Source organism: Petaurus breviceps, unplaced genomic scaffold (genome assembly GCF_028583685.1).
Source record: "Petaurus breviceps papuanus isolate PSGF00001 unplaced genomic scaffold, PetGlider_PUasm1.0 90822, whole genome shotgun sequence".
NCBI lineage: Eukaryota > Metazoa > Chordata > Mammalia > Diprotodontia > Petauridae > Petaurus > Petaurus breviceps.
The window spans coordinates 2,964,059-2,989,792 of NW_027187351.1; positions in this window are offsets into that span (position 1 = coordinate 2,964,059).

Genomic DNA, 25,734 nt, shown 5'->3' on the forward strand with positions numbered 1-25,734 from the left:
TTCAAAAGCTATATTCTTCTATATATGAACAGCCTTTGATCATTCAGTCTTTATTATCACCATGGTGAGGAGTGATACAGAATTTGTCATGGGGTTTGGACTGTGGATCTTGTAAGTGAATATATTCTGAGTCATAGGGCTAAGAATTGGTGCAGTCAAATATTTTTCCATTCAGGTTGAAAACTGAAGGTAAGATTATTCAAACAGAGCCTGAAGTCAATTAACAAAGATACAGAGAACTCAACCCATGGTGTTCTTTTTCAGTCATGTCTGACCCTTTGTGACCATATTTGAGGTTTTCTTTGCAAAAATATTGGAATGATTTGCCATTTCCTTCTACCAATCATTTTATAGATGAGGAAACGGAGGCAAACGGGGCAAAGTTTCTTGCCCAGGGTCACACAGCTAGTAAGTGTCTGAGGCTAGATTTGAATTCAGGAAGATGAGTCTTCCTGACTTCAGGCCCTCCATTCTATCTACTGTGCCACCTGGCTGCCCCAACCCGTGGTACAGAGGTCCAAGAAGGGGTCTAGATTGAAATCAACAGTGGTATTAAGGGGCAAGCAAATGTGAAAGAAGGTCAAGCAGAGGGGTCCAATGCTAACAGAAAGAAGAAAGTTTAAGTTCTGTAGATATTGAAAACAGACGATGGCACTCAGCATGATAGATACATGAGGGGTTTTATGCCAGAATATGTGCTGATGGTCCCTCCCATCAACTGACCCTAAATTTGTTGCAGCTGGTGAGTTTCCCATTGTTAGTTGCAGCATTAGCTCTTGGAAAATAACTCTCTCTGAGTCTCAGTGGATATCCATTTCCAATCATGTGAAAATAATTTTTACCTGATTTGCTAATTCATTAAGCTGATAGGATCATAGATTTAGACCTCAAAGGGATGTTACAGGTCATCTAGCCCAACCCTCTGATTTTACATATGAGGAAGCTGTGGCCCAGGGAAAAGTGATTTGCCCAAAGGCAGACAGATTATAACTCTCAGAGTGGGGATTTGAACCCAGGTCTTTGGACTTGAGCACTATTTTTTACAACCTTTACAAATATTTGCTAAAATTATAATTAAATCTACAAGAAGCTTGGAGCAGGGATTTTTTTTTTTGCTTTTTGGAGGGGCAATTGGGGTTGTGACTTGCCCAAGGTCACATGGCTAATAAGTGTTAAGTGTCTGAGGCCACATTTTAACTCAGGTCCTCCTAATTGCAGGGCCAGTGCTCTATTCACTGGCTCACCTAGCCACCCCCAGAGCAGGGATTCTTAACCTAGGGACTATGAACCTTTTTATATTATTATAACTATTTCAATATAATTAATTTTATTCACAATTCTATGCATTTTATTTTATGCATTTGAGAACATCATTCTAAAAAGTGGTTCTTGGACTTCATCAGACTGGCAGGTGTCCTTGACATATAAACAACAGGTCCTTGGCATACACACACACACACACACACAAGTTAAGAACACTTGAATAATAACCATATTCTTTCCCCACTAATAATGTGATCATAGGTAAACCACATGACCTCTCTGTTTCTTCATCTGTAAAATGAGGTTGTTAGGCCACATCTGGATATTTGTGTTCAGCCTAGGATGCCATATTTTAAGAAGGAAATTTCATGAACTTGAGAGTATATAAAGGCAACCAGGATGGTTAAGGACTTTGAATTCATATCATATGAGGATCTGATGAAGGAAATTGGAGTCTTTTGCCTGGAAAAGAGAAGGGTGTGGGGAGACTTTAACTATAGTCAACCATTTAGATAAATGGCTGCCACATGGAAGAAGGATTAGGTTTATCTTGCTCGATCCCAAAGTGTAAAAGAAGGCCTAATGGGCTGCCTCAGAAGGCATAGTACTCCACCCCACTTCAGTGGGGGCAGTACACAAGGATTTATTGACTACTTGTCTGGATATTCTAGAGAGAACTCTTGTTCAGTTATGGGTTGGACTTCTGAGATGCCTTTAAAGTCCGTTAGAGACAGTTAAGTGGCACAATGGTTAGGACACTAGGCTTGGAGTCCAGAATACAAGTTCAAATCTGTCCTCAGATATTCACTAACCATATGTCTCTGGACAAGTCACTTAGGATCTGATCCTCTCAGTTTCCTCAACTGTAAAATGGGACCAATATAACATATTATAGCATCTACCTTACAGGGTTGTGAAGATCAAATGTGACATTTGTAAAGTGCTTAGCTCAGTACCTGGCACAGAGTAGGCATTATATAAATGCTTATTCCCCTTTTCCTTCACCCCATTTATACTTCGACATTCTGGTATTCTTTGATTCTGTGACAGTTTTTTTTCTTTTTTTTTTAAACTTTCTTATTACCCTAAAGTTCTATGAGTCAAATACAAGAAGTCCAATACTACTTTTACATATTTTTCTAGGATATTATGGGGGCATAATGAAGGCCATCAGTATCTAGAAGGATGGAAAGCTCATATACACTGAAATTCAATTGATACGGGTAGGCTAGAAAAATTTTGAGGAAAAGGCTGTCTTGGAGAAATGGTTGGTACAGTTCATGCTCTAGCTCTCTTCTTACCACACTTTAATAACAAGAGCCTCAGTTACCCTAGAAGGTAAGGGTTAGACTGGATCTTCCAGATCTGAAATTCTGTTATCTCATCATCCAAGAGATTCTTTTGCCTGTGTGTTAACCTATCCTTAACTTTTGTTTTACATATCTTCATAGGCTGGAAGCCAACTCCAAGTCAAATAGTGAAGTGGACCAATCTTCCTTTCCCTCCCTTCTCATCCTCTTCCCTCAAGCACCCACTGTCCTCATGGTGCCCTCTATCTGCCCACATCTCCCCATCCACACTCCAGTGTGTGCTCAAAGTGTCTGTCTCTGTCCTACCCCCAATCCCTGACAAGGTTATTTATCTTTTACTCCCTCTCCATCAAAAAGTAAATATCCCACCTGCCATTTTCTTGGGGTCACCCTCATTAATCTGGTAAGCGAAGAATGGCTGATGTATGGGGTGGCTAGGTGGCATAGTGAATAGAGCACTGGCCCTGGGCTCAGAAGGACCTGAAAATCCGGCCTCAGACACTTGACACACTTACTAGGGCAAGTCACTTAACCCCAATTGCCCTCCAAAAAGAAAAAAAAAAAGAATGGCTGATGTGTTCATGGGTTAACATACTATACCTCCCAGGTATACATTTGTATTTTCCTCCTCCTCCTCCTTTTTCTCATCATCACCATCACTACCACTACCACCATCATTATCATAGTTAGCATTTTTCTGGAGCTTGGAAGTTTGCAATTTGCTTTATAAATATTACATCATTTTATCTTCGCAATGACCCTAGGGAGTGGATACTATTATTACCTCCATTTTGCTTATAAAGAAACTGAGACACATAAAGGTTAAATGATTTGCCCAGTGTCTGAGTAACTTTCAGATATGATGTTTCAGCTCTAATAGTGGTCATTTTAAGCAATTGGGCACACTGCAAGAGGAGATACTTTTTGGCACTAGTAGCTTTTTAGCACAAATAATTTAGTCCAGAAACTTTTACACAAAAATAAAAGGAAGGAATGGAACACAATAGAATCTGTAGTCATGTAGGACCAAGGCAAAGCAGCCTTCATCAGCTCAGTTTGCCATGATAACATACATAGCCCATGGAAACAAACAGGTCCAAACTCGACTCATGCACATAGCCATCTGGATTTCTGATGAAGACCACTCAGGAGATCAGGGCCTCTGTTCTCGGTTTCATTTGTTTGAGCACATCTTAACATTGTTATAGGCCAGAGCTTAGGTCAGAAAAGGAAGGAATATCATAGAACCTAGCCCAAACTCTCCAGTGAGGTCACATGTCAGGTATTAAGGATTAAAACCAGGAAGGAACATTAGAGGTCCTCTAGCACAATCCCTTCATTTAACAAAGGAGGCAACTGATAGGTCAAAGTGATTGTAGTGGGAATGTAAATTTATGTTGTTGCCGTCTTTCTAAGATTATATTGTGTAAGATCTTCCCTGTCCCTAGGCCATTTGATAGGCATAAGTGCACTTGGAGCCTGTAGTGGGAGGCTTGTTTTTCAGGAAATACTTTGTGATTGGGCAATGGGGTCAAGAGGGTTGTTACATTCTCTGAGCCAGAAGAAGGTGATATAAGCCTTGACTTGAGGCTTTGTTTTGCAGCTCACTTTTGAGAAGTGTTGTGTGATTTGACCAGATGAGACTTTGGGCAGCTGTTGAGAGCCCCCCTGGCTTTGAAAACCCAGATGTTGATGCTTCCCTCTCTGGTAACTGTGACTAGGTATGGATGTAATGGTCAGACAGTTGGAGGCCTGTCTGCTTAAAATGTTTCTCTGTCTTCTTGTAACTTCTGTCTGTATACTGTGAAGTTCAGGGTGCTGACTTTTTCCCCTGAACTAGGTAAATGATATGTTTGATTGATTAAAAGCAAGATTGTTAACCCATTTTGAGTTGTTTTCCTTTAGAAAAGCAAATTTAAGAACCTGTGTTGGCAGGCTCCCTGGGGACGCTGGGGTGCTTGCTGCTACAGTGGTTAAATAATTTGTCCAGGGTCAGACATGTAGCAGTGTGTGAGTTCAAAAAACATAGTTCACTTATGGTTCAGAAACCCACTAGCTATATCATCATAGATATGTGACTTTCACTCTCTAAGCCTCATTTTTCTCATCTATAAAACAGGGATAATACCATTTCTACTACTTACCTCATAAATTGTAAGGAAGGCACTTTATAAAACTTAATGTGTAATATAAACATGGTTGTTGTATTTATCTACCTTACAGGTAAGCTGCATTTATACACACTATAAATAGAAAATACTTCCCTCTAGGCTACTTCCCCACCTTGTACTCAGAGACCCTAGAGAACAGCCACTATTTAGGGTTGTGCAGTTAACCTGCCTAGAAGTGACCATATAGGAAGCTCATAAAATCAATATTTGAAGGGAGACAACGAATATGTATACATATATATCATATATGTTATATATATACATTTCTTTTTATAAGAGACAAATGATAAGATAGATAAATAGAGAGACAGAGAGATGGATAGATAAATACATACATACACACATATAAGAAAAAGGTATAGATGATAGGAATAGATATCTATCACCATTGTTCAGTCCTTTGTTTAGAAGAGGACCAATGACATCATGAGGTAATATCTTGATTTGCATGTGAATTAGATTTAAGTGAGGCAGAGTTGCACAAAGTCATCAGCCTCACACTCTTCTAGTCATCAAAGTCTAGTGGCAAGCTAAAAGTCAGGACGATTGGCCAAAGCCCAGTGATTGGCAATGAATGACCTGGCCATCTTTGATGTCTAACCAAGGTCTAACCACTTCACAGCAAGGGCTTTCAGCTGCCTTCAAAACTGTTGGAACAAATTGTTCTCATTGACCTATTCTGCCAGGGGAAGTCTTCACATGCTTGGAGTGGACATCCTCCTAACTCACTGACAGGTTTGTGGCCTGTCAGTCACCTCAACCTGGTTTAGCCCATTTACCAAGACTGGTTTACCAGGGGGCGCCACAGTACATGCTACATCTTCTTGGAGCCACAGGTGAGAGTTGGGTGAAAAGTAGACAACAAAGGTGGATAAACAGCCCTTAAAAGGGCTAAGCAAGCCCTCACATCAGATGTACTAGTTCCCTCTGAACACCCCATATGCTGCATCTATAGATGGATACCTTATGGATGGATGGATAGGTAGGTAGGTAGGTAGATAGATAGATAGATAGATAGATAGATAGATAGATAGATAGATAGATAGATAGATAGATAGATAGATATAGGTAATAAGAATAAATAGATGATACATAGATGGAAAGACAATGGATAGCTTGATGATAGGTAATAAATGATAGATTATAGATAAACAGACAGATAGCACTAGCTCCCACATTGTGTCCAAGGGGACATTTTTACCCTAAGCTGCTATGCCTACCATAGCTATAGAACTGAAAAATGAGACTTACTATAAAAATGAAGGCCCTGAGGCCCTTCAAAATCCTAAAATATTGTCTTAATTGTCAAAGAGAGATTATGTCATGAACAATATAGTCTTGGCATTGTGAATTTTATTTCTTGTGGTTCTTTGGAAGTTGGTTGTCTGACATTTGTTCCAACTCTAAATCTGTGATGCTTGAATGAACTTAATAATAACTTATGGTGATTCAAGGTTAACAAAATACTTACCCACATTATTTCTTTTAATCCTCAAGACAACTTAATAAGGTAAATTTGGTTATTATTTTATAGATGAAGAAACTGAGATGAGGTGGGAAGAGTAGAGCAGATAACCCAACTGGCTACAACAGGAAGTGAGCTCTGCTAAGCAAAAGTACCATCAGAGTAGGTAAAGTAGTGCTGTGGACAGAGTTCCGAAGATTGTCCTAGATAGGCCTCAGACTTTAAGGTGTCATTAGGTGCAGCCCTCCTATACCAGAGCCTTGTGGAATTGGCAGAGAGAAAGAGAGGGAGAGACAGAGAGGGACAGAGAGAGACAGAGACAGAGAGAGAACTGGAGGAAGGAATCAGGAATAATAGTTGGTACTACAAAAATTAGGAGTCCCTGAAAAGCTGTCCCTGCCTCTTTGAGGATCTGGAATGGGGTAGGGTGCTTATGGTTGAAGATTGGATTTGAACACAGTCTTCCTACCTCCAAGTAAGGCACTACAGCATTACTTCACAATGTTTCCCACATGGTCAGGTAAATAGAATATTCAATTATCCATGATATCCTATATCTCATCCATTCAAGACAAACATGAGTTGGTTATTGTTATTTTATTGAAAATAACACAAACTATCACCTTCCTCTCCCCTCAGAAGGAAAAAAAAAAAGTTACAACAATGGTGTGCTGGTGAAGGTTTAACAACTAGCTCTCAAAAAAAAAAAAACATACCCATGACACATTTTAAAGTTTAATCTGCAGTATTAAGTTTTTCTCCATCACTTTCTTAAGTCTAGACAATCAACAAAATAATAATAAAGTAAGTTCTGATTTACATGTACTGATTTCCAAAATATAAACTGATCACTCTGAAATTTTAAGAAACTAGCTCCAGCAGTCTCCTGCACTTGCACATCAAAGTAACTTTAAATTAAGGGCTAAGATGAAAAAAAAAATCAAAAGCAGGGAACAAATTGTTTCCTATAGACATTAAGTCATTCCCTTAATACACTAGTTTAATTACTACTACTTGCATTAAGTTGAAAAGTAAAGAAGTAGATTTCCTCCATGGTTTGAGTGAGGTAGGTGTAAAAGCCAATATTTGTGCTGCCTTCAATTTTACCTGGCATACTACATATCAACTCCCTTTTGATGTAGTTGTATGGCTACATTTATATAAAGTTATTCCCCACCCCCCCTCTCCTTGTTGTGCATGTCTGATGCATTCTCCGTGCTTCCCTAAGGACATAAATAGGGTTTGGTCTTGAAAGATCAGGAAATCAGGTACTGGGATGGGGGTAGGGTGGGATGCGGTGGGGTGGGGGCAGGACACTATTGAGGGCCTATTTCTTTCTCGCTCTCCTTTCCTAACATCTCACTGTACCATCCTAGGTATCATCCCAGTCATTTTAACTGAATACACTTTTAATCTTTAAAAAAAAAAAAAGAATTATGATGTTAGGTTTGGGATAAACATCAGAGCAGATGAAATCTTTAAAAATAAATGAAATATTCTGTGCCCAGGCATGGGCCATTAACGGTAAGTGAGGGAAGAGAAATACAAGTCCCACAGAGGGAGCTGGCTCCAAATAGACTATTTATCTGTGTTCCGTGAAGCATTGGCCGCTTTTCGGCTCTTTTCGTTCTTTGCCACTTCAAAGATGCAGCAGAGGGGTTAGTGAGCGAATCGAGGAGCCATTCAAGATTGATTTCATTGCTTCAGTTGCTCCTGGATACTGCAAAGTTGGGGCCCTGTTCTTTCGGGGAAAATGACAGCCCTGCCAGAGCTGAGCCTCACCACCCATCTACCACGCCCAGCTGTGAATTAATCCTAGCTGCCAACTAGCAGGGGAAACCATTGTGATCCTAATGTTTCCTGATGGTGTTTTCACTGCCTGGAAGAAGGAGAATTTGTCCTTAAGCTGCTTATTTCCAAACTACATGTGAAGACAACAAATTGTGTGGCATGTTTATCCAATAAGCCATAGCAAGGAGACTGAAGAATCCGACGGGGAGGGAGGGAAAAGAAAGAGGCACGCTATCAGCCGGCATGCGGCAAAGAAAGCAGGCGAGATTACGAGACACATGTACAATTCTCCACGGTCCCTACAGTCTCTTGCGAAAAGGTAGAAATGAACTAATTTATTAGTAAAATCACATCAGGGCCAGTAATTTCATGTTAGTGAATTTACATGTAATAACATTAGGCTCCCAACCTCCATTTCCACGCAGTGTGGCCCTCTCCGATGATGAATGAGCTGCCTAAAGAAAGATGATGGTTTGATTGTTTTCACAGCAAACAGATCAGCATTTTAATTTCTTGCCTCTGTGTTTATTGCTTATTTGGCCCCTTGCTCGGCTTGTAAAAACTTGGCTAAATGGAAATGAATAAATGTAATTACTGCGGGTGACAGTGGTAATCTGTGTGGGTTTTTCATATTGGCTTTGCCAGCGTTAATCTAATCACTGGAGAATATGTGTCACTGAACAAACGTACTGACGGAAAGCAGAGGCCTCAGTGCCAAATGTACACGAGCCAGAGAACACTGCTCTGGACGATAGCTCCCACCCCACACCCCCTTCTGCTAAGGGCAGAAGAGGACACTGAGTTCAGAGGGAACAGTGTGTTCTATCTACCCAGGGGTAAAAAGAACCCTGAAGGTAATGGGGTGTGCATTTGGGGCTTGCACAGACACCTACAAATAATACCAAATTAGATATAAATAGGAAAGACATGCTTTCTTTAATGAAAGAGGAGGGCATAGGTAGGTTCCAAAGTAGAGACACGACTAGCAATTGTGTCTCTTGTGGCAAAATGGAGAGGACTACTATGCAGGGCATAGAAGAAACAGGTAATGTGAGATGTGACCTCGAGGAGATGAAATACATCTTGGTATACCATAAGGTTGCTAAGCTGGTGAACAGGACCTAGGTGTCCCTGAAATGAGGCTACTGCTGCCACAGGGCAGGCTGGGAAGCAAGTGCCCTTTGGTTAATACTACTGTGCCCTCTAAATCTCCAGCATTAGAACAAAACCCCAGTCACCTCGTCTTATTTGAAGCTCTGCCAAAGTTTTAGGCTGGCTCTCTCTCTCTCTCTCTCTCTCTCTCTCTCTCTCTCTCTCTCTCCCTTTCTCTCTCTCTCTCTCTCATTTAGTATTTAAGTTCACTGGGCTAACCTATCTGAAACTTTTATATTCCAGTTATAAAAATGGGAATGGGACAAGTATTCTTGCTTGATGATTGTATTATAGGAGTAGTTGGTCATAGAGAATTTAAGCAGTGAAAGTAGTCCCAGTAGAGTTAATGTATGTGAAATTCCTTTGAAAAGCAAAAAGTGCTATATGAAGATGAGGTATTATTATCCTTACAGTGAAATAAAGTAAAAAAGAGACTTCTGGAGCCTTAGGATCTGGGTTCAAATCCTAGCTTTGCTTCTTACTAGCTCTGTGACCATGGGTAAATCAAATGACCTCTCAGGGCTTCAGTTTCATTACCTATATAATTAGAGAGTTTCAGAAGTTGGTCTTTTAGAATGATCTCAACTCTAAATCCCGTGCTTCTTTGAATAGGTTTAAACCTTGGTTCTGCTGCTTATGATGTGAAACCTTGGAAAAATTGCCACTCTCGGAATTAGTTTTCTCATCTATAGAATGAGGTGAATGGATATGTGTTTTTAAGTTCCTTTCTAGCTTTATATCTTGTGATCATACTACTTACTGTTCCTAGTTAACTGGGAAGTAATCTTGGAGGAAACATTCCTATACTCTGAGGGAAGTGGGGATACAAAGAGAGGACTCTTTCCTTTTTGTAGACCTGTGGATGAATTTATCATGAAGAGTCAATTGAGAAGAGAGTGTACAACAGATTATAGATATGGAGAGGGAACCCAATATAGTAACAGTCCTAGCAGATATGCCACACTAGGGGGAGCAATATGAAAACACCATGAGAATAAAACCATCAGGACCCTTCAGTGACAAAGATATGAGTTGCCTTGGCCAAATGCATTCCCTATGTGTATAACTCTTTGGTAGAGTCCACTTATGTGTGTGCCTTCTGTTCCCACTGACACTGTACGTATTTGTGAGAGAATGTGAGAACATATTGTTACCAGAATTTGTGCTATTTCATTTCAGAAAATGCCTTTTCTTCAACCTAATTCAATCTTCCAGCTGACTATTAAAAGTTAACATACTAATTAGGGCTCCTGAGCCAAAATTTTGGGAGTGTAGACCAACAGAACACCTAGAATCTGAGGTATGTATCCCTAGTATGAGTATGTGTTTTATACATATATTTAAACATTTGATTTTAAAACTTTGAATTCCAGATTCATTCCCTTACTCCCTTGTCACCCACCCTTACTGGGAAGATAAGCAGTTCAGAATAGGTTGTATATGTGTGGCTAATGCAAAACAATAACACAGTAGATATATTGTAAAAGACTGACTATGTTTCCCTCCCTCCTATCCCACCTCCCACTTGTTCTGTTTTCTACTTTGATCCTGTCCCTTTTCAAAAGTGGGTGCTCCCAACTTCCCTTCCCCCCAGCCTGCCCTCCCTTCCATCATCCCCCCTCTGATCCCCTTTCCCCCTACTCTCCTGTAGAGTGAGATACCCTGTTTAGTGTGCATTTCATTCCCTCCCCAAGCCAAATTCAATGACAATAAGGTTGACCCATTCCCTTTTGCCTGCCTATTTTTCCCCTCCATTGTAAGCATTTTCCCTTGCCTCTTCTTTATGAGATAGTTTACTTCATTCTGTCTAACCCCATCTCCTCTCATTATATTACTCTCTCACCTCTTAATTTCACTTTTTAAGTATCATCCCTTCCTGTTAAATTGGTCCTGTGTCCTCTATCTATGTATACCTGTAAATATATATATATACACACATTCACATATGTATTCATATGCCCATATACCCTCATATATAGACATATATATTTCTATTCCCTTCAACTATTTTCATACTGACAAAAGTTTCATCGGTTACAATTATTGTTTTTCCATGTAGGAATGTTAATAGTTCAACTTTGATAAGTTTCTTATGATTTCTTTTCCCTGTTTACCTTCTCATGCTTCTCTTGCTTCTTGTATCTGAATGTCAAATTTTCTATTCAACTCTGGTTTTTTCAGCAAGAATGCTTGAAAGTTCTCTATTCCACTGAATGACCATATTTTCCCCTGAAACATGACACTCAGTTTTGCTGGGTAAGTGATTCTTGGTTTTAATCCCAGCTCCTTCGCCCTCCGGAATATCATATTCCAAGCCCTTTCAATCACTCAGTGTAGAAGCTGCCAGATCCTGGGTTATCCTGATTGTGTTTCCACAATATTCAAATTGTTTCTTCCTGGCTGCTTGTAATACTCTCTCCTTAATCTGGGAATTCTGGAACCCGACTATAATATTCCTAGGAGTTTTCTTTTGGGGATCTTTTTCAGGAGGTGATCTGTGGATTCTTTCAACCTCTAGTTTTCTTTGAGAACTTCCTGGAGGATGATTTCTAAGTTCTTACTTTGATCATGGCTTTCAAGTAGTCCAATAATTTTTAAATTATCTCTCCTGGATCTAATTTCCAGGTCAGTGGTTTTTCCCATGAGATATTTCACATTGCCGTCTATTCTTTCATTTGTTTGGATCTGTTTTAACAGCATCTTGATTTCTCATAAGGTCATTAGCTTCCATTTGCTCCAATCTAATTCTGAAGCAATGATTCTCCTCATTGAGCTTTTGAGATTCTTTTTCCTTCTGGCAAATTCGGCTTTTTAAGGCATTCTTCTCCTCATTGACTTTTTGAGCCTCTTTTGCCATTTGAGTAGGTCTATTTTTTAAGGTGCTATTTTCCTCAGTCAGGCTGTTGACTCTCATTTCATAATTTTCTTGAATAGTTCTCATTTCTCTTCCCAATTTTTTCTCCACTTTTCTTATCTGCTTCTTAAGGTCCTCTATGGCCTGTAACCAGCTCATATATTCCTTTGAAGCTTTTGGTGCAGGAGTTCTGCTTCACTGTGTTCCTCCTCTTCCATGCTGTGCTCCTTTTGGTCCCCAAAATAGGAGTCTAATGTTGGAATCTTCTGTCTGCTTTGTTTCCTGTGCCTGGTCATATCCCGCCTCAGTCACTTGATCCCTGGGCTTTTTGCCACAGTAGGACTCTGCCACCAGACAGGGGAGATTTCGTCTCAAATGCTGGGGTTTTCTCAGCTGCCAGAGGTGTTAGATGGGTGCTCTCTCTGAGGTCTCCACATGCTCTGACAAGCTGGACACACACCCCAGGACCTCCATCCACCCTAGACTGCAATCCAGATCCAAGCTGGTTAAAGCAAATGCAATTACCCCTGAGACTGGTTGCTTGGTCCCCCTACACTCTGCAGACCAGGAGCTGAAGCTGCCATGTGGCACTGGCTGGCTATGCCGGAAGTCTCAATGGCTTTTTGCCCTGGGGGAAAAAGCCCACTCACGCCCACTTACTGGGTCCCACATTCCAGACTGCACTGACCTCTCACTTTGTCCTTCACATTTATGTGTTGATAATTCTGGATCGCCATAGCTGCTGCTGATCTGTAGTCCCTCCTGCCTGCCGATGGTCAGGCCCACCCTGGGGCTAAAACCTCCAGCTCACTTGCTCCTCAGCTCCCAGAGCGCTGCGCTGGCCAATTCCTGCCAGCCTGCCAGGCTGTCCTCAGCAGGAGGTTAGCTTCTCTGTGTCATTTTGTGGGTTCTACAGCTCCAAAGTTGGTTCAGAGTCCCCTTTTTACATGGATTGGGGAAGGTGGAAGCTGGAGCCTTTCAGGAGTTGTGCTTCTACTCCTCCATCTTATGAGTATGTGTTAATGTGGAATAATCCAGAGAGCCTGCTACATTAGTTAGTCAACAGTACCTCATGATAGCCCATTGAACAACATGAGATGTGGTCTTGATGATAATACAACTAATTGAATTATAAACTAGTCTAACAAATTAGCAACAAAACAGTGACCAATACCAAATGGGAGGGAAGTTTCTAGTGGTGTTCCATGGATCTGTACTTACTTCTGTCCTGTTCAACCTAAGATCATAGGTTGAGAGCTGGAAAAAGCCTCTGAGGCCGTCTAGTTTTAACTCTTCATTGCACATGTGAGAAAACTAAGGACCATCTGAGTTGAGATTTGAATCCTTGGCCTATCACTCTACAGGCAAGGCTCTTTTCACTCTGCCATATTTTTTTCAGTCACTCAAAGTCAAAGGCAGCATGCTTCTCAGATTTGCAGATAGAAAGAAGGAAATAAGCATTTATCATGTACCTTCGACATATCAGGTACTATGCTAAGCACATTAAACATATGATCTCAGTTGATCATCAGAATAAGGCGAAAATATCATCCCCTTTTTATAGATAAATCTGTCTGAGGCAGACAGAGGTTAAGTGACTCGCCAAGGATCACACAGTTAGTGCCTGAGACAGTATTTGAACTTGAGTCTTTCTGATTCTACTTCCAGGACTCTATTTACTGTGCCACCTAGCTACCTCTAACACATTAGAAAACAGAATCAAGCTCCTAAAAATTTTGAAAGCGTAGAAAAATAGGCAGATTCCAATCAGATGAAATTTTACAGAAAGGTAAATTTTCGTCCTTAAGTTCAAAAATTAATTTGTGTAAGTATAGGTTGGAAGAAATGTGGCTAGGCAATGATTAACACAGAAAAGAATCCAAGGGACTTAGCTAACTCCAGATTCAATAAGTCAATGGTGCTACATGGCAGCAAAGATGTTAACACAATCTTAAACTGTATTGATTGAGGGGTAATTTCTAGGACAAAGTAGGGAATGGTTCCCCTCTGTGCTTCCCTAGGCAGCCCACATTTGGAGTAAAAGTGTCCATTTCCGTGTGCTGCATTTTAGAAAGGACATTGATGAAATACAGTTTACACTGCTAGAGTAGTTAAGGAAGTTAAAAACCTGGCCAAAAACCATCCATATGGAGAATAGTAGAAGGAATTAGAGATTTTTAGCCTGAGAAAGAGAAGATTTGAGTGGGTTTTTTTTTTTTAAAGCAGTGGAGGTTAAGTGACTTGCCCAAGGTTACATGGCCAGGTTTTTTTGTGTGGGTGTTAAGTATCTGAGGCCACAACTGATCCCGGGTTCTCCCAACTCTGGGGCTGGCACTCTTACTCACTGTGCCCCCTTGTCGCCCCTTGAGTGGGTTTTGATCATTGTCCCCAAGTATTTGAAGGTCTGTCTTGTAGAAGACTTATGAGAAATTTTCTGCTTGGCCTGAGAAGGAAAATATAGGTAGATGTTGTAAAAAAAAAAAAAAGTTAGATGTAACTCAGTATAAGGAAAAAAAACTTGCTAACAGTTGAAGTCAGTCATATGTTCAATGGGTTGTTTTAATCAGTGGTATGTTCCATTCCCTAGAAATCTTCCAGTGAAGGATAGCTATTTATCAAGAGGCAATTTCTTTTCAGGTATGAGTTAGAGTGGTTGATTTCCAAGGCTTTCTTCCATCTCTGAGAAGCTAAATTTGTAAATATACATCAATATACCCATACATATGCAATGCACATGTATGTATACATATATACAAAATTAATATATGTTTATATGCATGATATATATACACATATATTTATATATATCCTACTATGTATAAAGTACAATTCCTACTAATGTTAAGTTCTTCATGGTGCTCTTTATAATTATTAAGCTATACTACTTGTTAAGATGAGTTGTATATGTTTATATTTATATAATTGCTTGCTTGACTATCTATCTAGTCACCTGTCTATTCATCTGTCGGTCAATTTGTCTCTGTCTCTTTGATCCAGAATTGTGACCTCATTTTTCTAGGAATCATTTTTGGTAAATACTCCCTCCAACAAAACAAAATGGCAACTTATTTGTAACTTACATTCTTTTTTTCAACTCTTTATATATACATAATTTTCCCCCAATTACATGTTAAAACAATTTTTAACATTTTTTTTAAGTTTTGATTTCCAATTTCTATTCCCCCCTCCCTTTCCTCTCCCCTCCCTGAGACAGTAAGTAATCAGATATAGGTTAAGCATGTATAATGTAAAACATTCCCATATTATTAATTTATACTCTTAAAGAGTTTCCTGGAACATTGAAAAGTTGAGTGCTTTGCCCAGTGCTGCATAGTTCTGTTTTCTTCAGTATCCTGATACATATTTTTTAAGATTGATCAATCACAGACAAGACTTGAATCTGGGAATTTCCAACACCAAGGTTGAATGTCTACATACTATGCCATGCTGACTGCCTTACATACAGATTTATTTAAAGTAGTACTTTTTTCTCTTTGATCTAAATTTATCTTTTTCAGATTTCTAGGATTACTCCCTAGTTCTGATATGCCAGTCCTTATCATAATTTTGCACTTTGTTTATTCTTGGGAACCATAGATCATGGGCTGAGTATACCAGAATACCTAGTTAAGCAATACCATTGGCCATGATGCCCGTCCAGCATGTGAGGACACAGCTCTGTACTTTATACACATCTATGCTGGGGACATTATCTTAGCCTTAGTCTTTGCATTTCAGCTCCACATTCTTTTCAAAAGAAGATAGCAACAACTCAAAGAATCAAAACAAAATCCACCTATCCTGATTTGTGGGTTTTGTTGTTGTTCAATTGTTTCAGTCACATCTAACTCTTTCTGACCCCATTTGGGATTTTCTTGGCGAAGGTACTGAAGTGATTTGCCCTTTCCTTCTCCAGCCCATTTTACAGATAAAGAAACTGAGACAAACAGAGTTAAGTGACTTGCCTGAAGTCACACAGCTAGTAAGTATCTGGGGCCAAATTTGAACTCAGGTCTTATTGATTCCAGGCCTCCCATCTAGCTGCCCTGATTTGTAGTTGGCAAAGTCCAAATAAAAACTCTCAACAGAGGATATTTGGACAGATCGTATAAAGTAAATTTTCATTTATTAACAAAGTGCTTTGCATAGTCAGTTAATAAGTTTTTGTTGATTTGAATCTCGTTAGCTGAGTTAACAAGGGTAATGTCAAAGCTGGACACTATTTCCTGTTTGCGCTGGGCCAGATTCCACAGTGAGCAAGAACTGAATGGTGACATGCTTCTTGCTGTGCTCGCCTAACACAATGCAAATTAGGTTGGTTTGTTTGAAGCAATTATTATAATAATTTGAGTTTGGAGCAGCTACTTAAAGTCCCGATAGTCTTAAAGGAAAGTCATAATGATTACAATGTTTGTTTTCCTTAATAGAGAATAGAAAGAAGTATGCAGAGCAATAGAAACAGCACTGGTTTTGAAATTAGAAATCCTGCCTCTGCTACTTATTGACAAGCTGTGTGACCTTGGGCAAGTCATATTGCCTCAGTTTACTTATCTATATGTTGGAAGCTTGGCTTAGAAATCTCTAAAGTCCCTTAATAGGAGCAACTAGGTGGGGCAATGACTAGTGCAACAGCCCTGGAGTCAGGAGACTTGAGTTCAAATTTGACCTCATACACTAGCTGTGTGACCCTGGGCAAGTCATTTAACCCTAATTGCCACCCCCACCCCCCCACCAATAAAGGAGAAAGAAAAATAGATGAAAAAGTGAAGGAAATTAAAACTGTTGATTATGCGGAAAATAAGTATTTGTTTTTATTGTTTTTTGGGTTGTTGTTTTTTTTTCTTTTTGGAGGACAGTTGGGGTTAAGTAACTTGCCCAATGTCACATGGCTAGTTTTTGTGTTAAGTGTCTGAAGCTGAATTTGAACTCAGGTCCTCCTGACTCCAGGGCTGGTGCTCTACTCACTGTGCCACCTAGCTGCCCCTTTTTATTGTTTTTAAATAGAAATGAGAACAAGGAAATTAAACTATTAATTATGCGGAAAATAGGTGTTTGTTTTTGTTGGTTTGTTTTGTTTTGTTTCGTTTGCTTTCAGGAGGGGGTAAGGCAGGGCAATTGAGGTTAAGTGACTTGCCCAAGGTCACACAGCTAGTAAGTGTTAAGTGTCTGAGGCCAAGTTTGAACTCAGGTCCTTCTGACTACAGGGCCAGTGCTCTATTCACTGTGCCACCTAGCCACCTCTGATTTGTTTTGTTTTGTTGTTGTTTTTTAAAATAGAAATGAGAGCTAGAGCTAGTTGTCTAGTCAGCTATAATAAGGTCTTGGGGGAGGGGCATTCAAAAGAAAAATAAAGATGGGGGTGGGAAGAAAAGTTGGGGGAATTACTGAATATCACCATAGTGAACATCTCTGATCTAAAATGAAGATATCCATCAGGAGTCATTCAACCTGAAGGTGACATGGTAGGGCTGTAAGGGATGTAAGGCCTGAGGCAATCTGTCAGGAAGGATAGCTGACAGAAAGCACAAGCTGCTTCTGAAACTTAAAAGAGCTCAGGAAACCAAAGTGAGGCCCTCACAAAGAGGAGGAACACAGCATTCAATCTGACCCAAACCACACTGGGTAGGCCTCCACCATTTAATAACAAAGAAGGTCAACCAGGTTAAATATGGGGAGGCTGAAGTTGTCAGACCCAGAGAATAGCTTCAAGAGAGAGCGTGGCAATGAGTCCAGGCCTCTTACCAGGGAGCATCTCTGCTTGAGGCTTTGCTTTCCTCATTTGTGAAGTAAGGGAGCTGGGTGAGAAGACAGAATCATAGAATACTGAAGGGAAAGGACCTCGGAAGTCATTGAGGTCAGCCAATGTATGTGATGATCTCTGGGATCACTCCCAGTTAAATCTTAAATCCTGTTGTTCTATACCTTAAACCTGAACAAAGGAATGATACAGAGGTTTGGGAAGACCAAGCCAAAGTGGCCAATTTCTAGGGATATTCCTAGAAACATGTGCCATGTGCGTGTTGTTTTCTCCCTTTAGGATATATAAACTCCTTGAGGTCAGTGGCCATTTCATTTTGTCTTTGCATCCCCATTGCTGAACATGGTGGCTGGTACATACAGAGTCCGTAATATCGATAATACTAGTCAGCATTTATATAGCCCTTTAAGATTTGCAAAGTGCTTTACATATGTTTAACTCATTTAATCCTCTTAACAACCCTTTGAGGCAGATGCTATTATTCTTCCCCATTTTACAGATAAAGAAACTAAGGCAGACAAGGGTTAAGTGAGTTACCCGGGGTCTGTGTGTTGCCCAGTGTCTCAGGCTGGATTTGAACTCAGATCTTTGTGATTGCAGGTCCAGTCCTCCTCTACATCCCACAACTTTCTCAATAATATACTTAAAAATCTCTTGTTAAATTATTAATTGATTTATTGGAGCATGAATGATATAAGTGGGTATAGTCTCGAAAGATCACATGATTGCTTTCCCTTCCAAAAAAACGATATTGATCCATACTTTATGCCCCCCCCCCCTTATTTCTCAGTCTTTCTGCAAGCATGGTCCCAATCTTAGATACAGCAGCCTTTGGTATGATAGTAACAATAATACTGCAATACTTCAATCAATCTGTGGAATCTTTGCTGTGTATATTCCTTTAAGAGTATAGATCTTTTTCAGTTCTTTTCCCATGTCTTCCAAGAAAGACTTCCTTAGGGAATCTCCCCAAATGAAGAGAGACTTTCTCTCTGTCTTTTAGAATTTCATTGGGAGTAGCATGGCACTTGTCAGTCTTATCTGTTATCCTTTGCTATCCCTACATGGTCCACTTGACTTTCTTTCCAACCATTTCCAATGATATTTTTTTTGTGCCAAGAAGCCGCTAGGTGGTTCAGTAGATAGAGCATTAGGCCAGCAATCAGAAAGCCCTCAGGTCAAGTGTGGCTTCAAACACTTACTCTCTTTATGATCCTGGACAAGTCACTTAACTGCTATCTGCCTCAGTTTTCCCATTTGTAAAATGGGGAAAATAATAGCACCCACCTCCCAGAGTTGTTGTAAGGATCAAATGAGAAAATATTTGTAAAGTGATTTGCAAACTTTAAAATGCTATATAAGAGTTATTTCTATCATCATCGTTGTCATCATCATCATTCTCATTATACTGCTTCTTGTACATGAGCCATTGTTGGTAATATCCTTTAGCTTACATACACCGACAATACCTCCATTGCCCTATAAATTAGCAGCAAATTTGATTCAGGGAGTATCATGTAGGGTTGTTGTCATTTAGTAGTTTTAGTCATGCCCAACTCTTCGTGATCCCATTTGGGGTTTCCTTGGAAGATAAGGGAGGGGTTTGCCATTTCCTTCTCCAGCTCATTTTTACGGATTAGGAGACTAAGGCAAACAGGGTAAAGTGATTTGCCTAGGGTTGTATAGATGTTAAGTGTCTGAGGCCAGATTTGAACTCTGCAAGATGAGTCTTCCTGAATCTAGGCCTGGTCCTCTATCCACTGTGCCACCTACCCCTCCATGGTAGTAGTGTTAAACTAAATGGAAATGCAAGCACTAACCCATACTTAAGGATGCCTTCTGCTCCATATTGATCTAGTTTTAAAATATAATGTTATCTATGGTTTATTGCATTTTTTAAATTTGTTAAATATTTCCCAATTATATATTCATCTGATTTCAGTTGGCTTGGAGTGTTGTAGTCCACCAATGTATACTGCAGGCTATATGTATGACCCACTACCTCTAGTATATATTTAGGATATATAAACTCCTTGAGGTCAGTGGCCATTTCATTTTGTCTTTTCATCCCCATTGCTGAACATGGTGGCTGGTACATACAGAGTCCGTAATATCGATAATACTAGTCAGCATTTATATAGCCCTTTAAGATTTGCAAAGTGCTTTACATATGTTTAACTCATTTAATCCTCTTAACATCCCTTTGAGGCAGATGCTATTATTCTTCCCCATTTTACAGATAAAGAAACTAAGGCAGACAAGGGTTAAGTGAGTTACCCGGGGTCTGTGTGTTGCCCAGTGTCTCAGGCTGGATATCCCCTCTAGGGGATAGAGTATTGTATTAGTATTGGAGTTAGGAAGACCTAAGTTCAAATTTGACCTCAGATACTAGCTATATAACCTTGGGTAAATAATTTATTTTCTCTGGTCCTCAGTTTTCTCTTCTGTAAAATAAGGAGATTAAATTAAATGACCTTTGAGGTCTCTTTTAGTAGATCTATGGCACTCCATGATTCACAGTCAAATAGAATTTTAATATAGCCCTCTTAACAGAGAAACATGGGTTAACCATTTCTTATTTCTCAGTCTCATTGATTGATGTCCTCATCATGACATACCCTTTATTGCATGTTTTATGTGACTTATTAGTCATTGTTAGTGACATCCTGCCACCTATTTACAACAACCATATTGTTACAACAATCACCTGCCACCCAACTCTCATTTGTGGTTCCAAGAAACTATAGCACATGTTGTGTCCACACTCTGATAAACCATTTTGACAAATGTGCCAAATCAAGTTGTGAGTAACTTACAGACCCCAAACTCATTGTTGAGTTAGAGAGAAGTCTTCTGCAAGCACATGAAGACTTCCCTTGCCAGAATGGGTAGATGACAAGAATTTGTTCTAATGGCCGTGAAGACAACTGAAGCAGGTGCTGAGGAGGGTTTAGAGCTTGGTCAGGCATGGAAGATGTTGAGGTCACCAACTGCATCATGGGCCAGCGCCAGTCACCTTGACTTTGATTTTGCCACTGGACTTTGATGAGTCTGGAAAAGAGGGAGACTGATGACTTCGTGCAACTTTGCCTCACTTAAATCCAATTCATGCACAAGTCAAGACATCACCCTGTGGTGTCACTAGTTCTCTTCAAAACGAAAGATGAACAACCATGATTCTATAAACCTAACTCTGACCCATAACTCTAATAACCCGTAACTCAAATCTGAAATTATAATTCTTTTGAGATTACAGTATTCCATGTTTTATAGTCACTATGAAAATACTGGTATTTTTTAAAATGGGCTTTTGTAAGTAATAGCTAAAATCATTGAAAGAACATTCTGCAATTTTCCAAATAGTATGACTTCATTTTATTCAATTCTTGGCTCACCTCATCAGTCATCTAGGGTCTCCGTAAAATATATAACTCAGTAGATTGCCCATTCAACTGCATGGCATAATCTGAACAATATGTGTTCTTTATTGTCCCTTTCTCTTCCCCTCCCCCACCCTTTGTTAACATGCTAGGCTTTTGAGTGTGAAAAGATTTCATGAAAATGGCCCTATGTTTTTCTAAGGTTTGATGATGAATAGGCTTTTGTTTGTTTGATGACAAACGACATCACCCACAAAATCCAACCCATGAAATTCAATGGGACAAAAGATCATAATGATAGTGCAAGAGTAGATGGGTTGAGCTCATGCCCTAAAGTCTTTGGCTCTTTGGCCACTGGACTACCTCTGGTGTAGTAATAACAGAAGTTATTTTGAATCACCTAATTTGGGAAGTTGAGAAAAAGGTTCACTGTGTCAAAGAACCATAGGAACACAGCTCTGGAAGATCTCCCTGTGACTATTTAATCCATTTCCCTGCCTCTACATCATTCCTAATACCATAAATAATAATAGTTCTATATAGATAGCTGCAGTGGGGTATGATGGATACTTTTGGGTTTGGAGACAGGATGACCTGGATTGGAATTTGGCCTCTGATATTTCCCGCCCCCCCACCCCCAATTTATTTATTTATTTTTAGTTTTCAACATTCATTTCCACAAGATTTTGAGTTACAAAATTTTCTCCCCATATTTCGCCTATCCCCCAACCCAAAATAGCAATCCTACTGAATACTCCTTCCCCCAATCTCTTCTCTCTTACATCCTCCCTCATCCCCCCCTCCATGACTTTCTAGTATGGCAAGATGGATTTCTATACCCCAGTGTATATTTTATATATCTTATTTCCTAGTACCATGTGAAAAAAGCATTTTTTTTAAACATTTGTTTTTAAAACTTTGAGTTCCAGATATTTTCCCTTCAGTCCTACCCACACTGGGAATATAAGCAATTCAATATAGGTTATATATGTGTAGTTATGCAAAACATTTCCATTGTAGTTATATTGTGAAAGACTTACTGTAATTCCCTCCATCCTATCCCACCCCACACTTACTCTATTTTCTCCTTTGACCCTGTCCCTTTTCTTTTTTTTTTTTTTAAGCAATTGGGGTTAAGTAACTTGCTCAAGGTTACACAGCCAGTTATTTCTGGGTGTGGTACTAAGTGTCTGAGCCCGGATTCGATCCCCAGGTCATCCCGACACTGGAGCTGGTGCTCTTACTTGCTGTGCTACCTGGCCGCCCCAGACTCTGTCCCTTTTCAAAAGTGTTCACTTCTACCCTCCTTTTTTTTATCTCTCCCCTAATCTTCCCTCCCTTCTATCATCCCCCCTCTCATCCCCTTCCCCTCTATTTTCCTGTACAGTAAGATACCCAATTGAGTGTGTATGTTATTTCCTCCTTAGGCCAAATCCAATGAGGGTAAGGTTGACCCATTCCCTTTTACCTTCCTGCTCTTCCCCTCCATTGTAACAGTTTTCTCTTGCCTCTTTTATATGAGATAGTTTACCTTAATCTATCTCTCCCTTTCTCCTTCTCCCAATATATTCCTCTGTCACCTCTTAATTATATTTTTTTAGATATCCCTTCATATTCAACTTATCCTGTGTCCTCTGTCTATGTATACATGTACATACATATGCACACACTCACATATATATTTATACACATATACACCCTCCTATATATGCATATATATGTATGTATACATATACATATATATATTCCCTTCAACTATCCTCATACTGAGAAAATTCTTATCATTTTTTTCCATGTAGGAATATAAAGAGTTCACCTTTAATAAGTTCCACATGATTTCTTTTGCCTGTTTACCTTCTCATGCTTCTCTTGCTTCTTGTATTTGAAAGTCAAATTTTCTTTTCAGCTCTGTTTTTTTCATCAAGAATGCTTCGGGGCGGCCAGGTGGCTCATCAAGTAAGAGCACTGGCCCCAGTGTCGGGATGACCTGGAAATCGAATCTGGGCTCAGATACTTAGCACCACACCCAGAAATAACTGGCCATGTAACCTTGAACAAGTTACTTAACCCCAATTGCTTAAAAAAAAAAAAAGAATGCTTGAAAATCCTCTATTTCATTGAATGACCATATTTTTCCCTGAAGCATTATACTCAGTTTTGCTGGGTATGTGATTCTTGGTTTTAATCCTAGCTCCTTTGACCTCCAGAATATCATATTCCAAGACCTTTGATCCCTTATTGTAGAAGCTGCTAGGTCTTGTGTTATCCTGATTGTGTTTCCACAATACTCAAATTGTTTCTTCCTGACTGCTTGTAGTATTTTCTCCTTGACCTTGGAACTCTGAAATTTGGCTATAATATTCCTAGGAGTTTTCTTTTGGGGATCTTTTTCAAGAGGCAATTGGTGAGTTCTTTAAATTTCTATTTTTCCCTCTGGTTCTAGAATATAGGGCAATTTTGGCTTTATAATTTCTTGAAAGATGGTGTCTAGGCTCTTTTTTTGATCATGGCTTCCAGGTAGTCCAACAATTTTTAAATTATCTCTCTTGGATCTATTTTCTAGGTCAGTGGTTTTTCCAGTGAGATATTTCACATTGCCTTCAATTTTTTCACTTGTTTGGCTCTGTTTTATAGTACCTCAATTTCTCATAAAGTCATTAGCTTTTATTCGCTCCAATCTAATTTTGAAGGAATTATTCTCTTCAGCGAGCTTTTGAAATTATTTTTCCATCTGGCAAATTTAGCTTTTAAAGGCATTCTTCTCCTCATTGGCTTTTTGGGACTCTTGCCATTTGGGTTAGTATATTTTTTAAGGTGTTATTTTCTTTGGTATTTTTTTGAGTCTCCTTTAGCAGGCTGTTGACTCACTTTTCATGATTTTCTTGCATCTTTCTCATTTCTCTTCCCAATTTTTCCTCTACTTCTCTTACTTGATTTTTAAAATCCTTCTTGACCTCCTCCATGGTCTATAACCAGTTCATATTTTTCTTGGAAGCTCTTGATGCAGGAGCTCTGACTTCATTGTCTTCCTCCCATTCCATGCTTTGATTCTTTTTGTCCCCAAAAAATGATTTTATGGTCTGTTTGTGCTTCCTCTGCTTGCTCATATTGCCAGCCAATTACTTGACTTTTGAGCTCTTTGCCACGGTACAACTCTGCTTCCAGATTGCAGAGAGCTATGTCCCAAATCTCTGGGGTTTCACAGCTGCCAGAGCTATTAAGAGGGCACCCTCTCCGCAGCCCCCACAGGCCCTGCCACACTAGCCATACACCCCAGGACCACTACCTAAGACTGTGATCCATATCCAAGCAGATTAAAGCAAAAGCAATTACCTTCTGAATGGTCACTTGGTCCACCTACAATCTGCAGGCCAGGAGTTCTGGAAGCAGCCATACAGCAGCAACTGCAGCCTCCACACCTCAGCCACCTCTGACCCTGGGGGCAGGGGCCAGACCACACTCTTCTCCACTAAGCTCCAGAAGAGTTCCCAACTGACCTTTTACTTTCTTTTTGGCGTTTATGGGTTGAGAAGTCCGGACACCACCATAGCTGCTGGTGATTCACTCTCCCAAAGTCTGCTCCAACTGCTGCTGATTGAGGTCACCCTGGGGCCAGAACTCGGCAGCTCACATGGGACTGTGCTTGGCTCCCAGACTAGTATGATAGTCCCTTCCTGTTGGCATGCCAGGCTGCCTTCAGCAGGAGATTTGTTTCTCTCTGTTACTTTGTGGGTTCTGTAGCTCTAAAATTTGTTTAGAGTCATTTTTTTACATTTGTTGGAGGTGGTGCGAGCCAGAGATGCATGGACGTCCTGTTTCTACTCTGTCATCTTGGCTCTGCCCCCTCTGATATTTCTCATCGATGTCATGTTGGGCTTAATCTCTCTCTTAGCCTCAGTTTCTTCATCTATAAAATGGGCATAAAAAATAGTACCTACTTCACAGGGTTGTTAGTAGGTTCAAAAGAAATTATATTTGTAAAACTGTAATTTAATAATGCTAAAAGAGTATTAACTATCAGTATAATTTTTGTTTTCATTATCATTATTGTTATGTTTCCCTTAGCTACATCCTTAGGACTTCTGAGTAGTTATATTACCTTATTTTTGTTGTGTCCTCCAATCAGAATTCAAGCTACTTGAGAGCAGGAACTGTGTTGTTTTTATTTTTTTCCTTTCTATTGGTATCCAGGGCACATAGCACAGTGTTTGGCCCATATTAAGTCCTTAATAAATGGTTTTTTTCTTTCATTCAGGTCCTGGAAAGGTCATGATCTGCATCAGTGGAGAAAATGCAGTCAAAATTGCAAGCCCTTCTTGAAATAACGAAAGCATTGCATGATGTGTGTCAAAACAAAATGATTATAATGGTAATAAAAAAAATACCATAGGTCTATATGCACTTTACAATGTTAAAAATGTTTTCAAGTACATATTATCTCACTTGATCCTCATAACAACTCAGGGAGGTGTGAGAAAGAAGCAAGTTATGATGACTGTTGAAAGAAAAAACTATAAAGAACTTTTCTGGTGACTTAAATGAGGCAGAGAAGACCTCTACGCTGGAAATCTTTAAAACAATAAGCATTTT